The sequence below is a fragment of the Alnus glutinosa genome, chromosome 5 (assembly GCF_958979055.1).
Source record: "Alnus glutinosa chromosome 5, dhAlnGlut1.1, whole genome shotgun sequence".
NCBI classification, from domain to species: Eukaryota; Viridiplantae; Streptophyta; class Magnoliopsida; order Fagales; family Betulaceae; genus Alnus; species Alnus glutinosa.
This window is the reverse complement of record NC_084890.1, coordinates 15,299,858-15,313,194: the sequence shown is the minus strand read 5'-3', so window position 1 is coordinate 15,313,194 and position 13,337 is coordinate 15,299,858. Positions and strand designations below refer to the sequence as shown.

General features: G+C 34.9%; 1 long non-coding RNA gene across 1 annotated transcript; it reads right to left on the bottom strand.

Annotated features, from left to right (window-relative positions):
• Window positions 1-5,105: 5,105 nt before the first annotated feature.
• LOC133868664 (uncharacterized) lies at window positions 5,106-11,956 on the bottom strand. Its single transcript, XR_009900371.1, has 5 exons — window positions 11,350-11,956; window positions 9,276-9,375; window positions 7,432-7,954; window positions 6,163-6,278; window positions 5,106-5,439 (listed from the first exon to the last, which is right to left on the bottom strand). It is a non-coding gene; the product is annotated as an uncharacterized LOC133868664 (long non-coding RNA).
• Window positions 11,957-13,337: the final 1,381 nt, after the last annotated feature.

The following is a 13,337-nucleotide window of genomic DNA, read 5'->3' as shown; positions in this document are numbered from 1 at the left end:
TAAACTTTCGGTTTATCCGTTGGTTTCCTTAATTCACTGACGCCTTGGTACCTAAACCTCTAGTCTTTTTATTCCTAACTTATAACTCTAACACATGCAATGCTTCAAACAACTTGCATACTATTAAATAAAACAGAAATCATAACGTTAAATAAAGTCACTAAGTATCATTCTCAGTGAGTAAGAAATACTCACAGTTATTTTTCGCCTCAGAAAGTGTTGACAGATAAATATTCACTGCAATAATTTAATACAAACAATAGTGAATTAATATAATTCATTAACAATGCATTTTAACACTATTCTCATTTCTAAAACCTTAATATGATCTCTATTTTTGCTTAAACATTATCTTGGCATATTAATCCAATTACATTTTATTACTAATGTTTTATGCAGACTTTACTACGGTATTTATTAATTAAGGCAATTAAATATCTATTTATCCAAATGGATCTCACAATACCTTTATATATATATATATATATATATATATATATATATATATATATATCATCGATTTTATAACAGAGTTTTGCAACCCAAAATAACTTGAACCTTTAATTAAATAATATCAAAGCAGGTATTGTTTCAGTTATTTTAACTGAAACATGGGATACCAAAATAGATTTTAGACAACTTATGGCTTATTTTACATCAAATAAATTTAATAACTTCATTAATATAATTAACGGGTTTTATGCTTTAAAAACAGGTGGATTTAGAATAAGTACATAATTAATTCTTTTATGAAATTGGGTAGAATAACGGCATTAGTATTAATAATACCTAAAAATACTTTAAAATATTTGGGCAGCTTAACGGCAAAACGGTGTGATTTATTATCTAAATACGCCACTTGAAATACCCTATTAAAACACAACTTAAAACAATAAAAACTGTAAAATCACAAAATATTAAAACAAAGTTAATAACTTAGAAATTACATAAAATAAATCAAAGCCATAATTAGAAACTTACCAAATATCTTAAAATGGTATTTTGAGATATTAAAGGGACTATGTTCGGATTTGTTATTCTATTATTCATTCATTTTATTCCATTCCTTTTTATATTTTTCTTTTCTTTCCCTTTGCTTCATTTTATCTTTTTCCTCTTGTATCCTAATTGATCGAGAGAGAAGACTCTTCCTTTTTCTAGAGAATAATTTTTTTTTTTTTGTTCTTTCCTTTCTTTCATTACACCCACCAAAACACACACACTCAAATACCAAAAACAAAGAAAAGGAGAGAGACAAAGGAGCTTACCCACGGTGAGAGCTCCTGTTCTCTTCCTTTGTTTCTCGGTGGTGTATAAAGGGAAGAAGATAATATTGATTCTCTGATTTTGGTTCTGTTTAGGAAGAAAATAGAAGAGATGATGCTTCTATATGCTGAAAGCAACAAGGAACGTTGCAGAATTAGAGAGAAGAGAGTTGCAGTGAGTTTGCGAGCTGAAGAAGAAGAGAAACCTGCAGAAAAACAATAGAGAAAGAAGAAGAAGAGAGGTGCGATTGAAATGGGGTTTGCCTCTCTTTTATATAGATTTGAACGGCTAGGATCTCTTGGATCAAAACTAATTCAGGGCTAGATGTAATATCCAAGAAAATATTTAATGGGTTAATTAGGACTAAATAAAAATAAGTCTATTTAGTGTGGTAAAATAAAACAAAGTGTTTTATCTTTATCCTATGGACTTGTAAATGGTAGCCATGAAAAGAAAATATATATAATATTTTTAGGTCCGAAGAAAATAGAAAAGAAAATAGAATAGAAAAGGTAAAAATAGAAAATAAGATAAAAGAAATAATGGGTAAATGCAATGAGAACTAAATAAATGGAAGAAGAATTAAATAAATTAAAAGGAGAGAATTAGATTGTGAAAGAAATAAAAGTCAAAAAAAGATTAAGAGAGTGGTCCACGTTAAAAGAAAAGGAGAATTGCTAGATGACTAAAAGATAAGAAAAGGAAATGGAAGACAAACAAAAAGACAAAACAAAATATAAATAATAAAAGAGGAGTCAGGTCATGTAGAAAAGTCAACCAAAATGTAAGCCTATGTGTAAGAAGAGAAATGATAGGCAGGGGACGTTTAGCCGTCCCCTACCCGGCCCTTTCCTAATAAAGGGCCTTTTGGCTTTAAAAAAAATATATATATATAATTTTGAAAACCATCCAACATCCAATGTCTATACTCATTTTCTTCTCCAAACCATTTTCCCCCCAAATCTTTCCCTCCCTCTCTCCATCTCCTCTCCTCAACCCCACCGTGAAATCAACTGCGAGCCCGCCACCGTCAACCACTCACGAGCCCGTAAGTCACCGTGCGTTCTCCATCTTCGGCCAAAAGTCACCATGCGTTCTCCATCTCTGGTTCGACTCCGAAGAATCCAACGACCCAACCACCGAACCACCACGAGCAACCCCAGCCGAACCACCATCACACCACCGCTGACAAGCCCATCCATCGTAAGGTTTTCTTAGTGTTTTTTTTTTTTAATTATTATTATTATTATTATTATTATTATTATTATTATTATTATTATTATTATTTATATTTCCTTTTGATTTTCTCTCCAGATCCGGTTTTTTTAGTTGTTTTTGGGTGAGATTTGGCTGTGATTTGGGCCCTTCTCGCCTCTCGTCGGCTTTACCCCTGTCATTTTTTCTTTGAGGGTTTTCCGTTTGGCTGCGGAGAAAATGCAGGAATTGGAGGGACAAAGTTGGCAGGGGACGTTTTATTGGGGAAAATGAGATGTTTGGGTGCATTATTTTTCAAAAACAAATTCTATTTGTCATCCGATCAAGCCTCTATTTGTTACAATTTCAGGTGTTTAGGGGCCATGGGGAGGTCAAATTTGGAAAGAAGGCATGAGTAGATGTAATGTGCTTAATCCCTTTGTTGATTGGGATGAGGCGATGAAGCTTGGAATGTGGGAGTGGAATAAGAAATTTGTATGCTAATATATTGGGACAAGTTTGGATGACAAGGGCGTCCAGAAATCGGTCTTCGGTTTGGAAAGTTAGTGATAAGTATACAGATTGAACTTCTATCTTTTCCCTTCCCTTCTTTCTTTTCCGTGTTGTTGTTTTGGTGTTTGGTATTGTTTTTAATTGAAAGTGCATCTATTGGAATGGTGGTGTTTGATAGCTTATAATGCAAGCGATTTAGATTCAGATCAATGAATTGTAGGGTGATTCTTAAGTAAGCCCTATCAACCTCCATGTCCAAAAGAATTAAATGTGAGTTGGCATCCCTATTGCTTTCAGCCTTGTTGTGCCTATTTGGTCTCGTTACCTTGTTCTTAAATGGTATAGCAAGAATTTATGCTTTCAAAATAGACCTTGTGTTTATCTCCGTTTCGTCAGCTGTCACTTAATATGCATTTTGTTTCTAGTTTGGTGAGAATCAATGTTGAGGATTCACATACAATTTTGTTCTTATTTGGCAGTAAGGCTTGGTTAAGATTCTGAATTTGATTAGCATGCTTAACACCATTATTTTAGTAAGTTATTTTACATTTTTTGTGATCTTACTCTTATTAGATTTTGATAGATTGACATGCTTACATTTCACCTCTTGTTTAATCCATCTGAGCAGTGTCAACATTGAAGTTCCTCCTCTCTCTAATTGTTCACTTGTCCCATAAAATGCAATATTTAGTTTAGTTTGTCTCTCTCTCTCTCTCTGCCTCCCTCCCTCCTTCTCCATTCTTTTTTGTGATCTTACTCTTGTTAGATTTTGATAGATTGACAAGCTTACATTTCACCTCTTGTTTAATCCATCTGAGTAGTGTCAACATTGAAACTCCTCCCTTTCTCTAATTGTTCACTTGTCCGATAAAATGCAATCTTTAATTTAGTTTGCCTCTCTCTCTCTCCCTCCCTCCCTCCCTCTCTATTCTTTTTATTGAGGCGTGGGGGAGTGTTTGTGTGGTTTTAGATATTAATGGGGAAAGTTTTCTTGCACTGGATACTTAGATTTGGTGTTAAGACAACCACTTTCTTTCATGTTCCTGGAGCTTGATAGAAATACTTCTGCTTTTAGGTTTGAAGATTTTATATAAACTCACAGGTAGAAGTAATTTTCCTTAAAGTGCAATTTGAAAATGATGAGTCTGTCAGATTGCAGACCATTTTCTAGGTCATTTGGATTGTTTCACTGGTTTTCTATTTTGGAAACAACACTAATTTTCCTTAATGTTTATGCTGTTCCCATTGAGTTTGGAACATTTGGGTTGATACTTTCCCTATAGTATGGGTTTTTAAATTCCTTTAAGATAACTAGGTCTTATGTGAAATGAGAAAGATGTTGTCCTGTAATGCATCGTTTTTAGATATTGTGAATGATGTTTCTTTTACTTGTTTTCAGATTTGGTGTTGGTTTTGTTATTAAATTGTATATTTTCTTTTTTCTTATTCAGGGTGATGGAGTTTCAAAGAAAGAAGTGCAAGAGAAGGAAGTGGAAGTAGTATCTTATGGAGAGTAGGATAGATTGCTTACTGATTTTTCATTTCTTGTAAATTTGGATCTAGTTTAGTTTAGTGGTTTCAGGCGTAATTTTTTTTGAAGAGAAATATGGTTTCTTGGTTTTGGGGCATGATGTGTATTTCTTCTTAGAATTTTAATTCCTAAATTTGTTAAGCATTTGGCTCAAATTATTCCCATGACTTGGTAGTTTTGATGGCTCTTTGTTATTTGATTCGTCATTAACTTGGTAATTTTTAGTACTCTTGGACATTGCAGCAGACTACTTTAGTTAGTAGAAAGTTTGTTTTTCCAGCTGATAATAAAATTTGGTTTGTGGAAAGTTTGATGTTGCTGTGAATGCATTCTCTCAAATTTGACGCAAAAATTGTTGGTTTTTAATGCTTCCAATACCATTTTGGTTTGTTTTCTTTTCACCTTTTTTTTAAAAAAATAAAAAAAGGAGGCTAGGGATGAAGAGATACATGCATGCATAAATATTCAAATTTAACTCAAAAGAATGCTTCAATGTACAAAATAAATTAATGAACTTCATCTTTTTTATTAACATCATAAAAGGCAAGGTCTACTATGTCACTATGGCATATTGTCGAAACATGAGAACACGAAAGATACAAAACCAAAACAAAATTCATTTTCATTCATATTCAATCAAGGACCAGTAAGCTTAAAATAAAATAAAAAAAATCAAGGACTAGTACAATTAGGGCACAAACGAGAACAAATAGTGGAATTTTCTCTTAGTTACAAATTTAAAAAGACAAAGCTACAACCGCATATCTACATTTTGTAGAAGCAAAAATAGTATCTACAAAGGAAAATTGTATGAGGCCATGAGAAGCATTGAATCAATTAGTTTATTTCTTCAAATCCGAAGAGGTGGTTCCTGCATGCTCCCTTTACACTTTCGCTTTGCCCAATACCTTCAAAATCGCCTGTGGCATCTTTCCCTTCAAAGAAATTTAAGCAAGAAGACATATCATAATTCCATCAAGAGATGTTGATGGTAGATTTTTTTAATTTGAATACATCATGATCATGTCCAACCATATCATAAATGTAAAAGCACCTAAAGAAAAAGCACAGTATAATATTTATTAACAAAAAATGCATGCTTGCCAAGCAAAATAAGTGTCATGCAAGACATTATTATAAATCTTGACAGTCCTGTTTAACCAGCATTACTCAATTCCAGTATACCATCTCCATGGAATGCAATGGTTTGTGACCTAATCCACCTAAAACCCTTTCCTCATCCAAACCTGACAGGAAAATTCGAAGAAATTTTCCATTGGCAATTCACTTAGTTAGAACATAAACCAGAGCTTTTGCTAAACTGAAATTTTATCAGGTGCCCATGGAATATATGTTTTTTTAGTTCAAGTCCACCTTTGCATCTTAAAAGTCAAAAAGGTCATTAGATTGCCCCCCAAAAGGTTGGTAATAACTTTGGGGCAAGCAACTAGTTATACAACCTAATATGCTAGCCAAATGAGCTTGGCCTTGGACCGACAATTGTCCACACTATCATGCAATTGGTCATTAGCTACAATTTTATTTCCATCTATCTCAAAATGAAAAACACATGGTGTAAAGAACCCAACTATAAATAATAACATTTAATCTAAGATATGTTACAAAAATAAAAGGTAAGCATGAAATGCCCAACATACCATTTTGAGGGTCCATATCGATGGGCATAACATCATCAAGTTGTTCATGTGTCAACAAACAATCATTTTCACATTGTGAAATTAAGTTCAGTTGTGATAAGTCCATCTAAAAGTTTCTGTAACAAATAAAGATTCATATCAGTGCAACAATTAATATCCTCTTTCACAGAGAAATGCATGCCTTGAATGAATTTACCTTTGCAGTCCCAACCAATTCACATCGACTAGTAAAACATACTCTTCAAACATAAGAATCAAGAAGATTAAACAAAATATATATTTGTTCTAAATTATGTACATTATCATTTAGTTTATAATTACAAGAAAAGCACTCAAGAAACATAGAGAGAAAAAAAAAAAATGGAAAGGTTTACACCTTATGACCGGCCATTAGAATTAGCAGTGCAGCAACTAATTCTGTCTTCATATAAATACAAGAAACACACTTACAAACACAAAGGAAATACAAGAAAGAAACACTTAAAAACATTAAAGATTTTAACTTTGCACTTGGATTTTCAGACTAATTATTGAATCTCAGTTAATGAGGTTTTTTTTTAAGGTTTTTGGGTCAAGATGGTCGGTTTATGTATATGTATTATTTCTGAAAATCGGCTCAACAACAAAGATTGAATATACCCAGTTCCATAAAAATGTAAAAAAAAAAAAACCTTAAAAAAAAAAACCTTAAAAAAAAAAATCTTAATAGTATTAGTTACCAGTTTTATGTTTCAATTTGAACAACAAATTAATGGTAATGACAAGTTTAATAATCACCAAAAGTCTAGCAAACAACTACTTGCTCTCACGATACCCTTTCAATTGGTAATAAACATAAATTGACTTTTCAAACATAAAACAACAAAACCCAACTGAATTTCATCACCAACCAAATACACGGTTACTACAATGTCTAATTCCTCCTAATAAACGGTTACTACAATTCATAGTTTTCCAAAATCAACCAACTTTATACATACAAAAATTATGTCATACAAATTACCCTTACAACTCACTATGCACACTTATCATCATCACAAATCATAAATTATTATTACACTAGAAGATTCTGGGCATTCTTTTTTTCCAACTAAGCTATTCAAATGTCGACACATATATATATTTCCATGCCACTTAAAAGGATAACACTACAACATCAAAGAAAATTCAGTAACTACAAAACTCATTTCAATATTTACAGCCACCAAACAGAATCTGGAGAGAAAATCAAAAGGAAAGAACAAAAACAAAAAACTTCGAAAATCTTACGATGGATGGGCTTGTCGGCGGTGGTGGTGGTGGTTCGGCTGGGGCTGCTTGTGACGACCCATTTTTTTTTTTTTTATACAAAACATTTCATAAATATTAATCTCTTAAAATACTAATGGATCCTCACAGTGGCACGACGATGTGTCGCAAAGCCAACATATGGTACATACCCCATAATATGTACCTGGTAAATCAGAGTACAACATCTAACTACTATGCAGCGGAAAACATAAACTCAATAGCGGAAATCAAATCTTGAACATCTATCATAAATTAATAACAACAAGAGCCATTTAATATCTATGTGTTTACGTCTTTCCACAATATAAATACATAACAGAATGGCTTAATACAATAACGAGTGACACATGCGTCACAAGCCACAACAAAACCTATAAAATTGAGGACGCCCATGGTCCCACAATTACGACCATCGCGGCAAGCTTCGGTCATAATATCCCAAATGCACGTCTACGACCCTCATCAACTACGACTCGAGCACCTGCAGCCAAAAGGACATCATCTATACGGTTGTGGGGGTTTGCCACATCCGTATAGGTGAAATTATGAGTTCACCACCTCAGTGATATTAAACTAACTGAGTTTTCGCAAAGAACCAACTTTTTTTTTTTTTTTAGTCTCACGTACACTATAACAGCTACCACTTTATAACATTTTGTTTGAAAACCCCCATAGCTGATATAGCAAACACCGACTATCAGAAAAAATTTAAAACCTACTATGTAGTTGGACCCATACGTAGAAGTCCCATTGGTATGGAAGCAACCACGTATAAACCCACCTACAATAATACTTTTATGTTGGTAGCTCAAATGCACATAGGCCTAACGATATTAACTGTGATAACACTGTGCCTCAGGGCATTACAACTTCATGCCGGGCACATAGTGGTCCATGCGGTTACTAGAGTAAGACTCTGATATCCAAGCACTTCTTACTAATGCGCCACGACAATCCATCTACCTACTCCCAAGCCACACCGATATCGCAACCAATAGCGTCAAAACCAAGCACACTAAGCTCAAAACATGCCATCTCGCTCTTTAGTACAAGCTTACTATCATTTTCCGAACATGGTTAACACGGAATCCTAGGGCATTACAACTTCATGTCGAGCACATAGTTGTCCATGCGGTTACTAGAGTAAAACTCGAGTATCCAAGCACTTCTTACTGACGTGCCACGACAATTCATCTACCTACTCCTAGGACGCTGTATTACTCATACCGAACCATGACAATATTCTTGTTCGTCCAAGCTCAATGTTATAAAATTATGCAACTAGATGATAGCAGTATACATAAGCTCTTTTGCCATTAAAACTCTTAGGCATACTAATACGTCGAGTACAAAAACTACAATATTCTATATCATGTAAACATTATACAATTTAACAATGATATGCATGCTCATGATTGTCCTTCCATTCCTTATGTCAATCCTTTCATTCCTTGTGCTTTGTCCTTTCATTCCTTTCATTCTTTGTACTTTGTCCTTTCATTCCTTTTATGCTCATGCTTTATGCTTTATGCTTTATGCTTTACAATTCAAACTCTATTCCCTATTCTTTACAAATCATGCTTTCTTCAAATACAATAAACCAATCAACATGAAACTTTATCATTCTACTTTGCATAATTTAAATCTTTCATTCATACATCATTTCATAACATCATTGATATATTTGAACATACTCTAAAGTACTCAAATCAAGCAAAACAGATATATTCAACATACAGTTGGTTCGGATTTATAGAACAACATATATATTTGCGATTCTATAATATATAAAAATAACAATTTCTCAGTGAGTAAAATATCACCTGGCTGCATTAGACTCTTTGACCTGAACATCTCCTCAGATTCTAGTCACTTGGACTCTACATTGGAGAATCAATTGAGGTCTCCAATCCGGACACTATCCTGCAAACATTATAACGTTAGACTATGCTATGTGACTCATTCTGTGACCCTAAAACTACCCGTGTGCTCACACGTCGTGTTACTCGCTTCTAAAGCTAGCTAGATACCTTAAACTATTATTAGGTTGACGTTCAAGCCTTGTTTTATATTTTATTCATCTAATTATCTTTAAGACACATTTAGTATTTTATTTGTCTACTTACTATTATTAAGTCACATTATCATTGTTAATTCATTAGTGACTTGTTACTAATCTAGAGAGTTAACACTATATATATATATATATATACACCTCTCTTAAACCTAACCAATAGCACACTTAAGTACTTTGCGTGCATGGATAGGTAGACTAGTTATTAAATTACCCTTATTGGATTCAAAGTACATTTATGTACTTCAACTTCCTTACTAATTTCTATTTGTTGTCTTAGGGTTACATAGATAATTTACCATTTTAAAATAATTTCATCTTAACCTTTATTTTTAATATTTAATCCTTATTAATTACTAACCACCTTAGTAGTTTAGGTTATGGACATTAACCTTATTTAACACCCTAATTCAATAACTCTTTAGATTAGTTTACAATCATGTATTGATTTTATATTCGTTTGCAAAAGCTTATACTTTGACCCTAAAGCTGAACATTACACCTAGGCTCTAGGTCATACTCATGGTAACTTAATTTATCCCAAGGCTCCCAATAACACCTAAGCCTAACATCATTAATTCTACATAATTAAGCTAAGCCGAAGAATCAAAACTTAAATAAATATCCCACATGATCCGTCGCAAAGAATCCAGCCGTTTACCATAGCTACCCATCAAATTAGGTTCTAAAATAAACATTATCCCTAACCATTTAAGTTATCAAACCAGCCCCTCAAATTTCATAAAATATAAACTTTAGTCATTACAATCTCTATTCTAACAATAAGCCAAGATTCTTCAACAACCAAATCTTCAATATCAATGGTCATTCATCAAGACAACTCAAAACCCCTTTACATATAATCGGCCATAACTATTAAGGGTTACCCAAAAATCAGCCCCACAAATCCTACCATGCATCACACGGCCATAGGAGTCACGAGTTACCAAATCAACCCAAACCACCAATATATGAACTACAAACATTACAAACCACATAAAAGCCACACCCTTCAAAATCTCACTCACTATTGGGCTACCACATCAAATGATCCCAAAAATTAATTTCAGATTTCCATCAAACAATAGTATGGGAACTTAATTGAGATTCACCCATCAAATCCCCAACTCACATCCATGGACATCACAATGCCCCCCATAAACACTGCCCCCATACACATATAAACATAATCTAACATTATCAACCAATCTACAACTCCAAAACTAAGTTTGAATTCCACCATAACACCCATTAAAATCACTCTCTCCATACATGGCCACCATAAGAAATTAACCAAACCAACGCCTAAATAACATCTAATTTCTACCATAATTAGTCTTTATTCCAATCAAAGCTCAATCAGCATTAGCAATAATAAAATCACCCAATCGATCACCATGGAAAATCAACAACAAGCCACAACTTAAAATCAAACTTCAACAAACCAATAACCCAATTTCAGATTCAGCCCTAGAACTACAAATCCAACAATAACAAATTATCAATCCAAAATCCAGATTTGAATCCTATCTAGTACACCCAACAAACAATCATGAAAACAAACAAATATCATCTAAATTTCGGAACCCATGGCAATCCCACCGAAAAAAAAATCAACCCAATCAGTTTTACCCCGAAGTGAAACATCTTTCGGCCATCAATATACCAAGAAACCCATCATCACAAAACTCCAAATCATTCGGCCAAAACAAAAACTAAATCCAGAGAACACAAGCATCACACACGGCCTAACAAAACCCCAAAATTATAAAACCCTAATTTCTCAATAATCAAATCAATCTACCAAATTATAGGATTTATACCTTGGGGATTTTCCTCAACCAATCCACTGAAAAAAGCCTATGATTTTGCCGGAAAAGTCGCCGAAAAACACCTTGAAGAACCGGGTCTTCTCTCGGGTCAGGCGGGTTGCGGGTCGCACGGGTCACGGTCACAGGTTGCACGGGTTCTGGGTTGCGAGCTCGCCGGAAATCCATCGGAGAACGGCCTCCAAATACCGGATTTCAGTCCCGGCCGCCGATCATGGAGGATCGGGTCACACGGCTTTGGTGGATTCATCGGGTTTGGCTCATGGGTTGCAGGTCTAAGCTCCTGGCCCGTCGGGTTCTGCATCCTAGGCACCACCGCAGTCGACCCATCAGTAGCATCGGCCAGAAAATTGAGCCGTCGGCGCTCCCTGGGTTCCGGGTCACCAGGTCTCCCTCATCCCTCCCGATCTCACTCTCAATCTCTCGGCTCTCTCTCTCTCTCGGTCTCTCATAGCCTTGCCATAACGTGGGGAATAGAAGGAGAAGGGAGGAAGAAAGGAGAAGGAAAAAGAAGAGAAGAAGAGAAGGGGAAGAGGATGGTGTCGTGCGTGGAGAGGGGAGAGGAAGGAAGAAAAGGGAAAGGAGAGAGGTCTGATGCGTGAGTGAAGGAGGGAAAAGAGAAGAAAGGGAAAAAGAAAAGGGAGGAGAAAGGGAGTGTGACACGTGGCGCGACGTGAGTGGGCAGGAAGAGATAATGAAATCTACTCTAGGCAATTTGGTGATGCCACGTGGCCAAGATAGGATTTTCTTTATTTAAAACCCCAAGCTTATGTAAATTGCAGTGGGACCCCATTTTATTAAAATCCCATCATTTAGTAATTAATATTTGACCCCTCATTTATTTTATTTCATCATACAAATTTCACTTAAAATCTAATATTAGTCCATACTATTTAATAAATATGATTTATATTTTCTAAAACCCCCATTTAATTTCTTGATCTTTACACTGCTCATGGCGGTATTGTGGTTGGGTCGTCGGATTCTTCGGACCTGAACCGAAGATGGAGAACATACGGTGACTTTTGGCTAGAGATGGAAGACGAACGGTGACGTACCGGTGGCGGGCTCGTGAGTGGTCGACGGTGGCGGGCTCGTGGTTGATTTCACGGTGGGGTTGAGGAGAGGAGATGGAGAGAGGGAGGAAAAGATTTGGGGGGGAAAATGGGCATATACATTGGACACTGGGCTCTTTTCAAAATTAGATTTTTTTTTTTTTAAAAAGAGAGGCCCTTTCCACGTAGGAAAGGGCCGGACAGGGGACGGCTAAACATCCCCTACCTATCATTACTCGTGTAAGAATTAAAGAAAAAGAGGAAACAGGTCTGGTTCATTACACAAAGTGCACGTCTCTCCAGAACTCATTGTCTTTCTCGATTTTCTTTGGTTTTTCTTAGAAAAACGGCAATTCCCAGAAATCTTGCCGTTCAATCTTAAATCCGACTTCGATAACGTAATCCACAAGGCCTAATCTACATTTTGACCGAACCTTTTGAGGTAAATCGTTAAACTCACAATTTGGAGATTTTTAGTAAATCTTGTAGAATTGTTTAATTTAGTGTTTTCTTTAGATTTTGTGTGGTTTGGAGTTGCAAGGAGCTTCACAAGCATTGGGTGTTGGCTTGGCGAACTTTTGGTGAGTTTTTCATAAACCCTAACTTTTGGGTATTTGGTAAAAGTGTTATTTTTGTGTGATTAACCCTAGGTAATGCTTGTGGGTTAACAAAATTGTGTATAAGAAAGTGATTAGAAATTATGGAAAAATATTTAGGAATTTTAGTATTTAATGGGTAAATTAATAACATAGCTTTGAGCTATTCAAAATGCTACCTAGAGTGGTTATTGGTTAGAATATTAAATAATACAATGTGTTATATTTTTAGCTGCACTTTGCGGTTGAACTTAAGAGTTGTTTGGAGTTGGGAGTACAAGCGATCTGAGGTAAGTATTCTACTCACTGAGAAAATATACTTTCATATATT